The sequence below is a fragment of the Lactuca sativa genome, chromosome 3, assembly GCF_002870075.4.
Source record: "Lactuca sativa cultivar Salinas chromosome 3, Lsat_Salinas_v11, whole genome shotgun sequence".
Classification (NCBI taxonomy): domain Eukaryota; kingdom Viridiplantae; phylum Streptophyta; class Magnoliopsida; order Asterales; family Asteraceae; genus Lactuca; species Lactuca sativa.
The window spans coordinates 155251173-155266207 of record NC_056625.2 but is presented as its reverse complement, the minus strand read 5'-3'; positions in this window follow the sequence as shown (position 1 = coordinate 155266207).

Here is a 15035-nt window from a genome sequence, read left to right as displayed (position 1 = left end):
TATGCTCTTCCTCACTTCGGGAGTAGATAAGTATATCATCGATAAAGACGATGACGAACTGAACCAAGTAAGGATGGCATACCCTATTCATTAGGTCCATAAATACTGCTGGTGCATTGGTTAATCCGAACGGCATCACTACAAATTCGTAGTGTCCATAACGGGTTCAGAAAGCTGTCTTTGGGATATCCCCCTTTAGAACTCGTAATTGGTGATATCCGGATCGTAGATCTATCTTTGAGAAGTAGTTTTCTCCTTGAAGTTGATCGAATAGGTCGTCAATACGGGGTAGAGGATAACGGTTCTTGACAGTAAGTTTGTTCAGCTCTCTGTAGTCGATGCACATACGGAACGATCCATCCTTCTTCTATACAAACAGGACCGGTGCTCCCCAAGGTGAGAAACTTGGTCTTATGAATCCTTTTTGAAGGAGTTCATTAAGTTGACTGGAAAGTTCCTGCATCTCTGCTGGTGCGAGACGATAAGGTGACTCCGCTACTGGGGTAGCCTCTGGAACTAAGTCGATTCTGAATTCGACTTGGCGTTGTGGTGGTAATCTTGGTAGTTCTTCTGGAAAGATATCGGGAAAGTCGCGTACTACCGAAATGTTCTTGATGTCCTTCAGTTCTTGACTTGTATCAACGATGTGCGCTAGGAATGCTCGACAATCCTTCCGCAAGCACTTTCGAGCTTGGATGCACGAAATGATGCGAAGGTTTGTACTTGATTTGTCGCCGTAGATAACTAATGTTTCGTTGTTAGGGAGATTAAGACAGACTGCTTTCTCAAAGCACATGATGTCGGTGCGAAGAAGACTCAACCAATCCATGCCGACTATGACGTCGAAACTTTTAATTTGGACCGGCATGAGATTGATTGGAAAAGAATGGCCGTCTAATGTTAACGTACAGCCCATGTATATGCAGTTAGTGTTTTCAGTTTTTCCTTTGGCCATCTCTACAGTGAATGATTTTTCTAACTTGCTAGGTTTAGGTTTAAGTAAATGAATAAAGTTTTGACTCACGAAGCTTCTCTCCGCTCCACTATCGAATAATATGCATGCATATGAATTATCGAGAAGGAACGTACCAGCAACTACAGTTGGGTCAGCTACAGCTTCGTCGTGGCCTATCGCCAAAACTCGTCCCACACCGTCGGTGCCTGCTGCCTTAGGGCAGTTCCTCTTGTAGTGGCCCACCTCGCCACAACCGTAGCAAGTCTGGCCTACACCCGCACTGAGAACTTGAGTGATCGGCTTTGCGGGGTCCTTGAAAAAACGGGTTGTGTGTCCCTTCTGGTTGCAGTTGGCGCACTGCATTTCCCGACAAGGTCCATTGTGGTGGTAAGTGCATTTGGTGCACTTTGGAAGGTTACCCACATAAGGCTTTGTGGGGTGGTGATTTGTAGGAGCTGTAGTAGGTACAGTGGCAACATTCACTGAAACCAGTTGTTTCTTTGCGGATTCTTGGGAAGACCCACCCTTCCCTTTATTCCATACTCTCTTTTTGTTGTTGTTGTTGTTGTTGTTCCCTTTCTGTGGTTCTGGTGCAGAAACAGTTGAGTTCTGATGACCTCCGTAGTCAATCAGAGATTGTGCCAGTTCCTTAGCACTTTCAAAGGTGTCCGGTTTGGAAGCTAACACGCTTGATCGTATTTGGGGCGTCAGTCCCCAGATGTATCTTTCTATTTTCTTGCTCTTGGGAGCAATCATATCTGGGCAAAGGATTGCCAGATCGCAGAATCTGTTGGTATAAGTTGCGATGTCGATACCAACCATTCCGAGAGTCCATAGTTCGTGTTCGAGCTTTTGAATATCTCCTCATGGGCAATATTCTCTCATCATCATGGCTTTTAGGCTCTCCCAGCTTATGGAGTTTGCCACTATCAGGGTAAGTACTATAACGTGGCCATTCCACCGAGTTAAAGCTCTATCAATAAGGGTGAAAGTTGCAAATTTGACTTTGTTGTGCTTGGGACAGGAGCAGATTTCAAAGACTGACTCTGTCCTTTCAATCCACTGTCTCAGGGCTAACACACCACTAGATCCATAAAATATCTGGGGCTTGGCGTTAGTAAAGTCCTTATAGGTGCATTCTCGGGGTGGTCCATGACTCTCGCCATGGTTGGATGGGTGTGTGCCAGATCCCAAGCCATTAGTACTCGAGTTATTGATCTGTGACATGGCAGCTGCTACTGCTGCAGTGACTGCTGCTTGGAACATAACAACATCAAATTGAGGTGGTGGAGGTGGTGGTGGTACAGGTGCTTCCCCACCGTTGTTTCGCCTTGGATTCCTACGCGGAGGTATCCTTCAACTATAGGTTGAAAAGGTAAAGATAAGAATTCCATAGAATAGAGATTTAATGTGTCTCATGAACTAAACTGCTATAGTTCAACAACAGATGCTAGTATGAGTCTTAAAATAGAAGGATGAAAGTTATTTGTAAGACTGAAAGTATGAAACAAGTATTTGGTTTCTCAAAGACTTTTCAAGGTTTGAACGAAATACTCAACGTAGTAATAATAGTGTCACTTATATTAATATAAAAGTTGATAAAACGATCATGAAAATTTGACCCCTATAAGGGTCTCCGATTACAAAGTTCGAGAATTTTAAAGACTTTTAGCCGAGGTCCTAAGCTATAACAAAATTTGAGTGTTTGACAAGCACTACTTGCGACATAGGTTGCGCTTGGAGCTTGACTCTACATCTGATTGCTTCGACTCCATTAGACGCCTATCAAAAGCGGCTTGTTGTTCCCTCAATTCAGCGAGGGCTGCAATCATTTGCGCTTGGAATGCCTCGATTTGGAGTTGAGCATTGTCTTGTATCTTGTCCAACCTACGGATGTCAGAAGTGTGAACCTGCACTTCCACGTTGACATCCCGAAGTCGGCTAGCTTGAACTCCGGACTGATAGGACTGATTGGCTAGCTTACCCACCATTACCGGGAGTGCCCGATCAGCCGAACCTCCGCCGCAGACATCATAGAAGTCCCGACACATGCCGTAGGGAGGGCGTAAGTTCTGTTGTTGGCTCCAATGATGGAGGTGACTTCCCCAGACGGGAGTCGGTCCTTGAAAGTTCCTTACGAAGACGGGAGGTTGAACTGGTGGTGGATCAATCACTTCCGGTTCTGAGTCGGTACCGGAGTCATCATCCACTTCTATGGGTTCCTCGTCCTCTTCGGGATCATCTTCGAACCATCCTCCGTTGCCTTGGTTGGGAAAGTAGGGGTCGCCGGGGTGGTGAAATCCAGCCATTTGACTGTACGAGAAATAGGGTTATAGGAGTTGAATAAAGTTGAAACTTGCAAAACATGTAAGTTAAACTAGTTTAGGTAGCAAATACTCCTATAGTATTTAAATTCTTGTGTTTGATTCTAGTAACGGTTTGGTAAGTTTTGACTTGTTGCTTACTATGATCATTCCTCGATATACGTTGGTCCAATCTCGAGCAAATATAGTTGATCACGCTATATTTGTCCAAAATCTGATTACATATATCGAGGCTTAATTGTAGTGTCAACTTGTCTAAATACTTCTTGTATAGTTAGATATCATGAAAATAATTTGTTGTATACATGTAATTGTACTTAAATGAGCTATCAATTTAAGTTAAACGTAACGTTGCTTAAGCGTAAAAAGAAAAAATGTTTTGTCAGAGAGTGTTAGTCCCTTAAGCATTTATAGTTTGTATATCTTATGTGGTTCGATATACTTAGTTCACTATAAACATTGCTCTGATACCAATCTGCCACACCCCCAAACCTGAACGGCAGAAACATTCGGGGGCGGAAGACTTCATGTGGTAGCGTAACAATAGAATACATAGTAAAGAAAGCAATACAACCATCATATATAATTGAAAGTTTACATTTGTCAAAAAGTTACATGTTCAAAACCAATTACAATATGATGTCAAAATATGAGATTAAACTGGTGCCGCAGCATCCCTTCATCAAAAGCATAATGATACCTGAAATTACTGATTTCCTGGGACATACAAGTAATTTTAAAAGAGTAGATCAGCATTTAAGCTGGTGAGTATCATAAGTATTTAAATGACAATGTTTGTATGAAATGAAATGTTTTGTCCTTGTTTGTTTGTGTTTAGAAAATCCTATATTTTCTACTAGTATAAAAGTAGCCTTCTCTCAACACAAATGTTTGTTTCTAAAATGTATGTAAGTGTGAAATAACCAATGTGTTTGAAAACCTTGTAAATCAATGCATTTTTAATACCCCATGTGAGTTCTATAACCATACTGTTGACTCGGAATGCCTATACACAACGTTCTTCAGGCGTTGGAATGTTATGACGTTAGTCACCCCAAATGGTGGACTGTAGCTAACAATCAGGGCGTGGGTTGTCAAGCCCGTATAGATCTATACACAAACACCATGCTCCCCCTCCAAGGGATTATGTTATATAATACAGGACTTGAAATGTGTACTCGAACGTACGTGAAGTTTATGTCTCACAAAACCGTGGTATAAAAACAGATTTACATATTAAAATGTTCGTTTGTTATTGTATATGAAAGTGACTTCTTGAAAATCAAGTTTCTAGTATGTAAAAGTTAGCAATATCCTTGTAAAACTATACCTATTATAGTTTTCTAAAAGTGTGTCTCGTTTGTTTAGAAATACCTAGAAAAGGAATCACTTGTTATGAGAGTATAGATTTTTGTAGAGCCTAAGATAGACAAGTATACATAAAATCTAAGAAATGTTTAGTTTATACATGCATTACAACAATTTATATTTCAAAAGATAGAATTCTATTGTAACATATTTTATATACGAAAGTTTCCTATAAAGTTTATAAATCACATGTGATTTGGATATGTATAAAAGCATATAAAATAATTCTCTATGTAACACACGATAATATTCGTGTGTTTTACTTGTATTCCCCCCTTGAAAGCATATAAAAGCATTTAGAATATCTTAAAAAGGTTAATTAAGGGGTATGAAACTCACTTGAAAGTTTGAAGATAGCGAGTCCTCGACTGCCTCGGCTTCGGATGGGACGGATCGGATGGGGCAGGTCGGATGGGGCGGGTCGGTAGCTTCACATAGGAGCGACGTGGACGGACCGAGACCAAGGCCCTCGGATACGCGGGGCATACGGGGTTATGCAACGCGTAACTTGGGTGAGGACGCTGACTCCTCCTTCGGATATTACCGGATTTTTGATATAATTTATATATAATTTATTTAATAAACTTCAAAAAATCATATCTTCTTCATACGAACTCCGTTTTCGATGGTCTTTATATCCACGCGTAGGTGAGACTACGCTTTACAACTTTCGTTAAGACTCCGTTGGCAAATTCCGAAATTATTTTTATTATTTAATTATAAAATGACGTGATTAAGGAATTTCTTTAAAAATTCATAACTTCTTTAACTGAAGTCGGTTTTTGCCAGACTTTTTACCGCTGAAATACCATTGTCGAGACCTTCGATTCTCGTTTAGGTCATTCCGGCCAAAAGTCGTTCGATCTCCGATTCGAGTTTTTAGCTGTCTGTTGCTAAGCCGAACTTGGAAAAATCTTAACTTCAATGTACGAAGTCGGATTTGGGCGTTCTTTTTACGTACGATCATGGTTTAATGACATTTAAACATAGAAGGATTTTAAATAGAACTTTTTGGACATTTTATTATCAAAGTTAATTTTATTAACTCAAAAGTGGTTACAATACTTGACTTTTTAGGTCATTACAAAGATTTGAAATATCGGGTTGTCACATGTTCTTGAATTAGTATTCCGAACATGTATTTGACAAGTATAAACCCTTGATTTGTTCTGAATCAAAAACCCTTGTTTCATGTAAAACAGTGTATTCTTGTATACTTAAATCATGAATTATTATTCTATGTATAAAAAATGATACCTATTATAATTTATATGTACTTTATGACATGGTAAATAACTATTTTTGCATGTAATCCTCTGCTCAACATGTTACAAAGGGTAATTAAACTTAATGAAATAACTTTTATATTTATATAGATATACAATTTTGTATTTAAGTAAAAGTTAAACGACCTTCGGACAAATAACCGGTACTATAAGTCCACATCCAAACAAGGAAAAGGACCTAGAATGACTTATTAGTCCTAAGCCTTTTAAATCTTATATATATATATATATATATATATATATATATATATATATATATATATATATATATGCAAATATGAATACTTGGGAAAAATATAACTTAATAAAAGAGTTCAATATTTGGAGTATTTTTGATGCTTTAAAATCGTTTTATCGTGATTTGAAATCATTTATTTATAACACAAAGTTATTGTGTTACACTTGTATTTCCCCCCTTAAATCAGTAGAAATTATGAAAATACTGGGGTATGAACTCACTTTATAGGTGGTAATTCGGGCAGCATTTCGTTTCCCGGAAATTAGTTTGTTTAGCAAAAAACCGACTTAAATCGGGTAGAGTTTCGATAGGAGAGAGGATAAATTCTGAAGAATTCCGGGGCTCCGGGGCTTGCTTCGGCTTTAGGCGTGATATCGGGGCCTTGGGGGTCGTGAGAAAGTTTAGGGGTGAAAAGGTGAAAGATGGTGAAATTTGGGGTGAAAAACCTCTCAAATCCGAGAAGTCTCACACCCTTTATATAAAGGTGCGAGGGTGCAGTCCGAAGGAGGACAGCTGGCGAGGGCGAGGAGTCTGCAGCCACGGGTCGTTTATTCAAAGTGTACACGTGCGAAGGTCGGACGGATGGAGGCTTCGGATTCGACCAATCTTCGGTCCAATGGGAGGATGCCACGATGCAAGGGGGTGTCCAAGGAGCATCCGCGGGGTGTCTCCTGCGAGCCTGTCCGAAGCTTAGTGGACCGCGGAGTTGGTCCAATTAGATGACGACACGCGAGGCTTCAGTCCAATCAGCAGCCGACACGTGGAGGACTCGCATGCGAGGGTGATGTGGCGTTACTGTTCATGCGAAAATTCCCGATTTTTCTATTTTTCTTTATTTTTGTGCCAAAAACTTGTAAAATTCATAACTCTTGCATACGAACTCCGTTTTTGACGTTCTTCATATGCACACGTAGGTAAAATTATACTCTACGACTTTCGTTTAGACTTCATTGGCTAATTTTGAATTTATTTTTAATATTATTATTTTAAACAGACCGGGACGAAAATCCATTATAAATTCATAACTTCTTCATACGACGTCCGTTTTTTTGTCTTTTTACCGTTGTACTACTACCGACGGGACCTTCAATTCTCATTTAGGTTGTGTCGGCTAAAAATCGCTCGATCTTAATTTCGAGTTTTTAGCTGTACACTACTATACTAAAACTTAGAAAAATCATAACTTTCTCATACGAAGTCAGATTTTGGCGTTCTTTTTATTAAAGTTCTCGGTTTAATATAAACTACAACTTTCATTCAGATTGTTAAGGCTAAAAAGATTTTTATTAAAAATTCAGTTTTTACACTGAACAATGTTTTGCCGGTTTTGTTGCGGATTTTCGATTGGTCATAACTTATGCGTTATAACTCGGATTTTAGTGTTCTTTATATTTTTGGAAACTTTGTTACAATCTCTATCACTTGGTTCATACCAATTGAGATTATTAAATAATTTTTTTTGAGAGTCAATTATGTAAATATACACACTATGCCAAAAATTCTCTTTATTAATTAAAAAGAAGTACAAATTGACCTACACTATTACATAGGTTTGAAATAACGGTTTGTTACATTATCTCTCCGTTAGAGAGAATTTCGTCCCGAAATTTACTTTACAGATAGACTAGGGAAAAAAAGTGGGTATTTTTGTTGCATTTGATCCTCCCGCTCCCATGTGATTTTAGGTCCCTGCTTTGCATTCCAGCGAACCTTCACTATCGGGATGCGGCTTTGTTTGGTTTTCTTAACTTCCCTGTCTAGTATCTCTATGGGTTCTTCCACAAAATTAAGGCTCTCGTTTAACTTGATTTCCTCGAGTGGTATTACAAGAGTCTCGTCAGATAGACACTTTTTCAAGTTTGAAATGTGGAAGGTAGGATGAAATCGAAGTTTGTAAGCTACATGGCCGATTCAGGTAAGAATCTTGAATGGTCCTACGTACCTTGGATTCAGTTTGTCATGCTTTCCAAAGTGTATCATGCCCTTCCATGGTGAGACCTTTAACAAAACACGGTCACCGACCTGGAATTCCAAGGGTTTTCTCCTTTTATCAGCATAGCTTTTCTGTTTATCTCTGGAAGCTTTAAGTCGCTCCCGAATTTGTACGATCTTCTCGGTAGTTTCTCGAATAATTTTTGTACCAGTGAGAGCACTGTCAGGAGTTTGACCTGTAGCTAGCTACGTGTCACCCACTTCAGCCCAGCAAAGAGGGGATCCACACTTGCGGCTATAGAGGGCTTCGATTGGAGCAGCTTTTATGCTAGTGTGATAACTGTTGGTATAAGAGAACTCAACAAGGGGTAAATGAATATCCCATGCCTTTCCAAAGTCTATCACGCAAGCTCGTAACATATATTCTAACGTTTGAATCGTCCTCTCACTTTGTCCATCGGTTTGCGGATGGTAGGCTGTACTCATGTCTAGCCTAGTTCCCAGAGAGTTTTGTAAAGACTTCCAAAAACGAGAGGTAAATCTACTATCTCGGTCCGAAATAATTGATATTGGCACACCATGCAGTCTAACAATCTCCTTGAGGTATGTTCTTGTTGGCTTCTCCATCTTGTTTGTCTCCTTAATTGGTAAGAAGTGTGCGGTTTTGGTTAATCTATCAATGATTACCCAAATAGTATCATAACCACTTGATGTCTTGGGTAACTTGGTTATGAAATCCATTGTAACCTGCTGCCACTTCCATTCAGGGATTTCAGGTTGTTGTAATAAACCTAAAGGTTTCTGGTACTCTACTTTAATTTTGGTGCAAGTAAGGCACTTGCCCACAAAGGTAGCGATTTCGTCCTTCATGTTAGGCCACCAATATAATTTCTTAAGGTCCAGATACATCTTGTCTGAACCTGGGTGGATGGAGTATCAGGTTTTGTGTGCTTCATTCATAACCACATCTTTGTAACCACCGAACTTTGGTGTCCAGATCCGGTTCATGAAATAATAGACTCCATCATCCCTGACTTCGAAGTTCTTATCCATTCCTCTCGAGGTTTCACCTGCCATGTTTTCGGGTTTCAAGGCTTCAAGTTGAGCTTCCTTCATCTGCGTGGACAGATGCGAATGGATTGTCATGGTCAACGACTTTACCCAGCGTCCCGAGTATTTTTTTTCTACTAAGGTCGTCAGCTACTACGTTTGCTTTACCGGGGTGATAAAGAATTTCACACTCGTAATCGTTCAGTAGCTCCACCCGTCATCGTTGTCTCATATTCAGCTCTTTCTGATCGACGATGTGTTGGAGACTTTTATGGTCCGTGAATATTGTGCATTTCGTGCCATATAAGTAATGTCTCCAGCTCTTCAGAGCAAACACCACTGCTCCTAGTTCAAGGTCATGTGTTGTATAGTTGACTTCATGTGTCTTTAGCTATCTTGAGGCTTAGGATATAACCTTTCCTCTTTGCATCAGAACACATCCAAGCCCTTGATTAGAAGCATCACTGTACACTATAAAATCCTCTGTCCCTTCAGGGAGAGACAGGATCGGTGCACTACACAAGGCTCGCTTCAGCGTTTGAAATGTTGTTTCTTGCTTTTCTCCCCAGCTAAAGGTTACACCCTTTTGGGTCAGAGTAGTAAGAGGCTTAGCTATTCGAGAGAAATTTTGAATGAATCTACGATAATAGCCAGCAAGACCTAAGAATTGATGGATTTTTGTAGGTGTTTTAGGTGCTGACCAGTTTTCAATTGCCTTTATTTTGGAAGGGTCGATGTGTATTCCTTCTGAACTGACCACGTGACCTAGGAAATCTACCTTCCTGATCCAAAATTCACACTTTGAAAACTTCGCATAGAGCTTCTTTGATCTAAGAGTTTGTAATATTTGACGAAGATGTTAGCCATGTTCCTCTTTGCTTTTTTAGTAGATAAGGATATCGTCAATGAAGACTATAACGAATTTGTCCAATAATGGACGACACACTCTGTTAATTAGGTCCATGAACACTGTAGGTGCATTCGTCAATCCAAATGGAATCACTATAAACTTGTAATGACCATAATGAGTTCTGAACGCGGTTTTGGGAACATCTTCCTCCAAAATTCGTAACTGGTGATACCCGAATCTTAAGTCTATCTTCGAGAAGTAGTTCGCCCCTTGAAGTTGGTCGAACAGATCATCAATGCGAGGCAGAGGGTATCGATTCTTGATGGTAAGTTCATTCAGCTCGCGGTAGTCTATACACATGCAGAATGATCCATCCTTCTTCTTTACGAGCAAAACTGGTGCTCCCTAAGGTGAGAAGCTTGGACTTATGAAACCTTTGCTTAGGAGTTCATTAAGCTGGCTGGATAATTCCTACATTTCAGAAGGTGCAAGACGGTAGGGGGATTTGGCTACGGGGGTAGCTCCTCGGATTAAGTCGATTCGAAATTCGACTTTTCGTTCGGGAGGTACCCCTGGAAGATCATCGGGAAATTCATCTGGAAAGTTTCAGACCTCGGGAATGCTCGCGATGTCTTTCACTTCTTGCCTTTTGTCTACCATGTGAGCTAAGAATGCATAGTACTCCTTGCGAAGGTATTTCTGTGCCTTGATGCAAGAAATGATCTGAAGGTTCGTTCCGGGTTTGTCGCCGTAAATAACAAGAGTTTCGTTAGTTGGAAAGTTCAAACGAATAGCTCTTTCATAGCATAGGATGTCGGCATGGTTGGGGCACAACCAATCCATGCCTATTATGACATCAAAACTTTTGATAGAGACCGGCATAAGGTCTATTGAGAAAGACAAGTCATTTAAGGTAAGGGTATATCCTATGTTTATATCATTGGTGGATTCGGATTTCCCATTAGCCATTTCTACTGTGAAAGTTTCGTTTAGTGGTTGGGAGTTTTGATTTAGTAGATGTTTAAAGTTATGGCTCACGAAGCTCCTCTCAGCACCACAATCAAAAAGAATACATGCATATGTATTGTCGAGAAGAAACGTACCCGTGACCACTGCAGGGTCTGCCACTGCTTCTTTGTGACCCAATACTAGAATTCTCCCAACCCCACCGGCATTTCCAGCTTTTGGACAATCTCTCTTGAAATGCCCCACATCACCGCATTGGTAGCATGCTCGACCTACTCCAGCGGAAGGTACTTGGTTAAGGGGTCGAGGTGGTGTTCTATAGAATCGGGCAGTATGCCCTTTCCTATTACAGTTACGGCACTACATCTCTGGGCAATTTCCAGTGTGGTGAAAATTGCACTTGTTGCATTTAGGGAGGCTACCAGCATAGGGTTTAGTTGGTGCTGGGTTGTTAAGGGCAACAACATGCACAATAGTAGGTATGGTAGCAGGTACAGTAGTAACATGGAATGCCACTGTTTGTTGCTTCTTTGAAGGTTCTAGAGGATACTTTCCCTTCCTTTTGTTCCAACCCTTCTTGTTGTTGTTGTTGTTGTTCTCTCTAGGTTGTTCTGGGGTAGTAACCACATAGTTTTGACGATTTATGTGGTCAATAAGTGACTGTGCCAGTTCCTTGGCACTGTCAAAGGTAACAAGCCTAGATGCAATGACACTTGCCTGTATCTTGGGCGACAGTCCCCATATATACCTTTCAATATTTTTGCTCTCTAGAGCAACCATTTCCGGACACAGAATCGCCAAGTCACAGAACCGATTCGTGTAAGTTGTTATGTCTACACCGGCCATGGTAAGACCCAAAGTTCTTGTTCCAGTTTCTGAATTTCCCCTCGTGGATAGTATTCCCGCATCAACATGGTTTTTAGGTTCTCCCAGCTTATAGTATTAGCCACTATTAAAGTTAGTGACTTAACATGGCCATTCCACCATGTTAGGGCCCTATTTGAGAAAGTACAGGCAGAAAATTTAACTTTGCTACCCTCTGGACAGGAGCAAATTTCAAAGACAGCTTCTGTCTTCTCAATCCACTGCCTTAAAACCATCACTCCTCCAGTTCCATTAAAGGTCCTGGGTTTGGCATTCGAGAAGTCTTTATAAGTGCACTCTCGTGAGTGCTCACGACCCTCGACATGGTTAGATGGATGTCCACCAGCCCCCGACCCACTAGCACCGGGAGTATTGATATGAGATAAGGCAGTTGCTATAGCTGTCGTGACTTCTGCTTGGAACATAGCAGCATCGAATTGAGGGGTGGTGGTGGAGGTGGCGTCGGTGCTTCAGTTTCATTGTTACGTCTTGGATTTCTACGAGGAGGCATCTTTTTCTATAAAAGTCAATAGATAAAAAGATAGTGAGATATCAAGAATGAATATGAATTTGATATCTCTGAACTTAAACACTTAATTCAACAAGAATCTTGTAAAGAATTGAAAATGGATGTCCATTGCAAGTACAACTTGCAACTGGAAGGTATAAAATGAAGTGGTTCTTTTTCAAAGAGTATGAAAATACATGTCGATTGTATTGGTATATTAAGTATATGTAATCTGGATACTTGACCCTAAAGTAGATCTTTAATAAACCACAATATTGCAAAAGTATCGACATCAAACTGGCCTATCGGAAATAAAAATTTTTGCGGTCATATTTGAAAAGTATGAAAAATAACACTAGAACATATCCGTAATCCCAAAACTTTGGAATGGAATGTTTATGAAAATTGTAATAACTCTTGTTGAAGTAAAGTGCTTATTATTTTATTGATACTTGATTTGTACATATCCTGAAAGTAGTCTATACATTCAGTATATTAAACTAGAAAGTAGTGTAAACACTACTTACGACGGTTGCTACGACGGTTATTGGGTTCCACTTCATCTTGCGATTTCCAGTGCCATTCTTGGGCAGCTTGATGCTCCCTCAGTTCTCTGATCTCTGATTCAGCAGCATTAAGTTGCCTTTGAAGGGCTTCAGTATGGTGCTGGGTATCATCTTGCATCTCATCAAGACGAAGGATATCTGCAGTGTTAGCCTGCCCAGTCGCATTCACTTCTTGGATGCGATTGATTAAAATCCTGATTGATCGAATTGTCGAGCTATTCAGTTCACTATAACTGGAAGAGCTCTGTCGGCTGTTCCTCCTTCTGAGACGTTATAGAAACCTCGTGCCATTCCGTATGGAGGGCATTGGCCGTCTTGTCGACTCCAATGGTTTATGTATTGGTCTCACTCGGGTATGGGTATTGCTTCCTCTTGCCTCGGGGTACGTAACCCCGGGTTGCAGACTTGTGGCTCTATATCCGTACCACTTGATTCTCTATCCTCAAATGGTTCTTCCTCTGAGTCTTCTTCTTGATCCTCCTCCGGATCCTCCACTATCCATCCTACATTGCCATGATTTGGAAAATAAGGGTCCCCTGGTAGATGATGTCCTGCCATTGTGTCTGTACGAGAATAAGGTTATGAGAAATGCCTGAAAAACTAAAGCATATCGATGTTTAAAATATTCTTATAGTATTTTATGTTCTGTTCTAGAGTTTATTCTGTAGTTGGTAAGTTTTAGACATGTCACAACACTACTATCACTCCCAAACAAATGTTGGTCATATCTGAAATCAATATAGTTGATCAGGCTATATTAATTCTAGATATGATTACATAACTGCCAGGGTTTGACTGTAATGTTCAACATCCAAATACTTTTAAGTTCTTATGACTTTGTACTTGTAGGTATGAGGGTTAGTATACTTCTTGTAAAAATACTTAGAATTCTTAAAAAGTATACTTGTAGTCAGAGCTCTTAGCCCCAATGTATTTATAGTTTGTATATCTTTTATGGATTGATATACCGAGTTCACTATAAACAATGCTCTGATACCAATCTGTCACACCCCCAAACTAGACGGCAGAAACGTCCGGGGGTGGAGGACTTCATTTGTAGTATCACAACACATGCATCATAGTAATGAAAGTACAAACAACCATTGTATTTAAAACTATAATATTTACATGTGTTCAATCATTGTATATTGAAACCAAAATAGTTATACAAAAGAAGAAGATAAGACTCATAATGGCTCCATCTTCTCAAAAATCTCGGGGAGTACCTGTTATTATTTCCTTAAGAATACAAGTAATTTGAAAAGAGAGTATCAACAATAAGTTGAGTGAGTACATAAGTCTTTATGTTCGAATGGGTGTCTTTGTATTTTGAATATGAAAACTGTTCTAGAAAATCCCATATTTTCTGTGGTATGGGAAAAGTAGTTTTATTCCCATAAAACCGTTCTATTTGTAAACCAATGTATTTGTAAAACTTGTAACTGAGAGTGTGCCTGGCTTCACCAGCTCTTATTGAAAACTATAGTATATCATTGTACTTTGTATTTTGTAAACTGGTACCTCAAAGATGTACTTACGTTTAGTTGTTTATACACTAACGTGTTGTTAATATCTTTTTAATGAGTTATTATAACCATACTAAAACATGAACGCTTGAAACAAACGCCTTGTGAGCGCTTAAACTATCGATAACAATTGCCACTCATTGACATGTATGCCTAACTGTAGCTAGCAGCCTGAGTGTAGGGTTGTCAATCCCGATATAGATCTACACACAACGCATTTCGATCCCCGGAATGGAGATGTTGGTAATAATGTCAGGTCTTTACCTTGGTTGTCTAAAATGAATTAAACAACCTGAATTGAATTTCTCATAAAAAGCATATTAACCTTACATGTATATCAGTTATGAAAACCCAATCATTCTGAAATAAATGATTGACAGTATGTTCTTGAATTAGTATTCCGAACATGTATTTCACAAGTATAAACCCTTGATTTGTTCTGAATCAAAAACCCTTGTTTCATGTAAAACAGTGTATTCTTGTATATACTTAAATCATGAATTATTGTTCTATGTATCATAAATTATACCTATTATAATTTATATGTACTTTATGACTTGGTAAATAACAATTTTTGCATGTAATCCTTTGCTCAACATGTT